Below are 4809 nucleotides of genomic sequence, written 5' to 3' on the forward strand. Positions count from 1 at the left end.
AAAACCGAAAGAGGAAAACAGTATGGAGGTTTCTCGAAGAAAAAAAAAAAAAGTAGAACTACCACATGATCCAGCAATCCCACTTCTGGGTATTTATCCAAAAGAACTCAAAGCAGGATCTTGAAGAGATGTGTGCACGCCTATGTTCACTGAAGCGTTATTCATAGTAACCAACACAGGGAAGCAACCCAAGTGTGGAGTGATGGATGAATGCACAACAAAATGTAGTAGATATATACAATGGAATATTATTCAGCCTTAACAAATGAAGGACATCCTGGGCAGCTGGCTGTCTCAGTTGGTACAGCATGCGACTCTTGATCTCAGGGTTGTGAGTTCAAGCCCCACGTAGGGGGTGGAGCCTACTTAAAAAAAAAAAAAAGACATCCTGTCATATACCAAAACATGGATAAACCGCATTATGCTAAGTGAAATAAGCCAGTTGCAAAAAGAAAAAAATACCGTATGATTTCATTTATGTGACGTATCTAAAATAGATCCATAGAAACAGAAAGTAGAAGGGTGGTTAGCAGGGGCTGGGGAGAGGAGAGAATGGGGAGTTGTCATTGACTGGGTTTCAGTTTCGGTTTTACAAGACGAAAAAGTTCTGGAGATCTTTTTCACAACGTGAATATATTTAATCCTACTGAAATGTACACTTAAAAATGGTAAAGATGGTAAATTTACATTTCGTGGGGTTTTTTTTTACCACACATTTAAAAAAAAATCTTGGTTTCAAGTATCAAAAATAGAATCCTGGCAACTTAAAGGAAGAACGTTTTGGAAGACTGATCGCTCGTGGAACCTCTGGGAAGCCTGAAGATCCATAGTTAGCCTGTAAGAATGAGAAAGGCTGGGAATCCAGAAATTCAATGTTCCCTTTAAGTTGGAGAGTTTTCTGCGTTCCCTTGACCAGGAAGCATCGATAATAAATCTCAGGTTTGTAAATATCATGAAAAAAAACCATAAAAACAAAAAACTACAAAAGGAAGGCTGAGCTTAAGGAAGTTCAGGGTTTAAGCAGCAGGTGCGCTCTGTTCTAAATTAGGACAGGAACACTCACTCAGCTGCAGCCTCTGAAACAATGAAAGGCAGAGGACTCAACAGTACTGCTAAAAGACATTCCATTGTGATGTAAGTATTTTGATCTAAGTCTGAGTCTATTCTCCCTGCCTTAAAAAAAAAAAAAAAGTCTCTCTTTGGTGGGAACTAACAACACAATCTGATTCATATTGAAGTTTTTCCCAAAAGTCACACAAAGGGAAGTAATAGCACTGACTGTGAGAACTGAGGTGGAAATCAGATCTCAGCCCAACCAGAACGACCAATGGAGACAATAGACAATAAATGGGACTCTAACGAAATTCATTTCTCAGCTTAAGGCACTGGGCCCATGTTTCTCTTGCTCTATTCTTAGTGCTAAATCTAACTGTTTCCCTTCAAGGGAAACAGCTCTCTTCAGTTTGAAACAATAGATGTTCACACTGCATTCCCTATTTTCTGGGATCTCAGTGTTGCCTAAAATGTCATGACCAGCTTGCTTCCCCCGCGAGGTATGACCGAGACCTCCCCATCTGCAGGGAGTCACGGCTGTTTTCAGAACATGGGTGTGCAGAGCCAGGCAAAACAGCCCAAATCTAAATGATTTTTTTTAACATTTATTTATTTTTGAGACAGAGAGAGAGACAGAGCATGAACGGGGGAGGGTCAGAGAGAGGGAGACACAGAATCCGAAACAGGCTCCAGGCTCTGAGCTGTCAGCACAGAGCCTGACGCAGGGCTCGAACTCACGGACCGCGAGATCATGACCTGAACCGAAGTCGGCCGCTTAACTGAATGAGCCACCCAGGTGCCCCAAAACAGCCCAAATGTCTACAGCGGGAGCAGTAGTGATAAAGGGAGGACGGGCTCAAAAGCTGTGCCTTACTCATCTTTTCATCTCCAGGGCTATGCTTGCCATTTACTGGCAAATGTTGTTGAATGAATAGCACACCTTTAGTATCTTTATACACAACACATCAAAAGGAGCTTAAAGGTTTTTTTTAAATTTACATCCAAATTAGTTAGCATATGGTGCAACAATGATTTCAGGAGTAGATTTCTTAATGCCCCTTACCCATTGAGCCCATCCCCCCTCCCACACCCCCTCCAGCAACCCTCTATTCTCCATATTTACGAGTCTCTTATGTTTTGTCCCCCTCCCTGTTTTTATATTATTTTTGTTTCCCTTCCCTTATGTTCATCTGTTTTGTCTCTTAAAGTCTTCATGTGAGTGAAGTCATGTGATATTTGTCTTTCTCCGACTGGCTAATTTCACTTAGCAAAATACCCTCTAGTTCCATCCACGTAGTTGCAAATGAAAAGGAGCCTCAAGTTTTAAGGTTAAAGTGGTTCTTACATTACAACCCCTTAATAAATGCTAAAGGAACATGTGGTTCAGTGAACTGGATTTCCTAATGACCACGATAGGCCTAACTGCCTACCAAATGTCTATTCTCCAATTCTCTCTCAAATTAAAAGAATCCCAGTTTCTCAGCTGGTATATTGTTTCCAAGCTAAAAAACTACATTTGTCAGACTCCACTGTAGCAAGGTTAAGTAACAGTCCACGAGTAAGCTTAAGTAATGGGTGGAAGTTCTGGGAAGTCTTGAAAGGGCGGTGGCATGTGTGCTCTTTCTTCTTTTCTTCCATTCTGCGGCTTGGGAGTATGATGTGATGGCTGGAGTTCCAGCAGCCATATTAGACTATAAGGATGATGACCATATCCTAGGGATGGCGAAGTGGAGAGCACGGAGGGAGCCTGGGTCCCTTATGATCATGGAGCTTTCAAACCAGCCCTGGACTACAACCTTCTAAACTTCTTTTATTTGAGAAATAAACTTGTGTATTTTGGGCCCTTAGTTTTAAGGTCTCTATTACTCGCAGCTGAACCCAATCCTAACCGACACAGCTGTCAGAAAATACAGAATTAGGGGAAAGGTCTCAGAAATATACATCCCCTCTCCCCTTCTTCTCCTCAAGACATCACACTCGGTCTAGGGAGGGTACCAGTCTTCTACCTCATAAAGGCATCGCAGCTTAGGTTGTTTTTATGATATATCCCTATAAAACTGCAAAGGTGGTTTAACTTGCCTGGCAATCTCCCGGCGCAATCTCCCAGCTCCCGACTTCACTCCCCTGCCCCTAAAAGCCAGCACACTGCTGTGGCACTCACCAAAGACTCCCCTTGGCCTATCTACCTCCCTCACTCCTGACCCTTTCTACGCCTGCCTTCTTCACACAGCAAAATTATCCAGTGCCCCCTCACAATCTGATTAAACTGACAGTAAGAGAGTGACTGACTAATGGTCTTAATCAGAGAAGAGGAGGCGAGCACACATTGCATGAGGATGTAATTCAGGAAGTATTTGTGACAGGTGGGGGGCAGTAAGAGTGGAACAGGGTGGTAAAACAACTTGTCCAGGCCACACAGGCAGTGAGGCGCAGACCCGGGACATGAATGATCCAGGCCTTCTAGCTTCTGGCTCAGCGCTCTTTCCCTCAGGCTAAGGGGTCGTATACCTGGGGGGGCTCTATTTGAGAATTGGTGTTGCCGAGTCCACGGGCACCATAAGGAGCGTGTGGCCGAGATGTGCGCCTTAGGAGCTCTGCCACGTTGGAGTCTGATGACAGAGCCGAAGCCACAGGACTGGGAAGCATGTGGGGAGGATCACGGGCTGAACTTTCAACGCAAAGGCTCTCAATGGCACATGATAGGAAAGGGAAGTGGCTCACAATGCGTGCACTTGACCTCTTTTCCTATGTAGCTCTCGCACAGAAGTTTTCTGAGGAAGAGATGAAATTGTCTAGAAAGCATCTCTATCGCTTCTCCCAGGGCTGAGTTTGTGTAATGGGTCCCATGGAGTCTTGGTGATATTCAAAAATAACAGGTTATACAGAAATCTTTTTTTCCCAACGTGGTAAAGTTTACAGACCATAAAATTTACCATTTTAACCATACGGTTCACGGTCATTAAATACATTCACACTGTTGTGCAACCATCACCATCAACTACCCACAGCTCTTTTCATCTTCCCAAACTGAAACTCAATCCTCATTAAACACTAACCCCTCCTCTCCTCCCTGCTGGCCTCTGGCAACCACCTCTCTACTTTCTGCTTTCTATGAATCTGACCATTTGACTACTCTGCCTCATATAAGTAGACTCCTACAGTATCTGTCCTTTTGTGTCTGGCTTATTTTTCACATGGCATAATATCTTCAGGGTTCATCCGTGTTGTAGCATGCGTCAGAACTTGATTCCTTTATAAGGCTGAATAATGTTCCATTGTATGGATATACATAGGAATTGGGTTTTTTGTAAACGTTTATTTATTTTGAGAGAGAGTGGGCGGTGAGGGGGGGGGAGGGTGCAGAGAGAAGGAGACAGAGAATCCCAAGCAGGCTCCAAGCTGTCAGCGCAGACTCCAACACGGGGCTTGATCTCATGAACCGTGAGATCATGACCTGACCCGAAATCAAGAGTTGGACACTCAACAGACTGAGCCCCCCAAGAGCCTCTAAGAATTTTTTGTTAAATACGCACACAAACACACACACACACATACATACATAAACACAACTACTAAATACATCTGATATTGTACAACGGGTCTGAATTTTGAGTCTCTGGTTCGTGCAGGGATCACATAAGGAACTGTTAGCCTTGCCACACATCAGGTGCCACTGAAGACAGAGAACACATGGGCCTGTTCTCCAAGACAGCTCAGAGCTGACCCAGGATGCAGACACGAGTGGCTTTCACATAA

The sequence above is a fragment of the Acinonyx jubatus genome, chromosome X (assembly GCF_027475565.1).
Source record: "Acinonyx jubatus isolate Ajub_Pintada_27869175 chromosome X, VMU_Ajub_asm_v1.0, whole genome shotgun sequence".
Lineage (NCBI taxonomy): Eukaryota > Metazoa > Chordata > Mammalia > Carnivora > Felidae > Acinonyx > Acinonyx jubatus.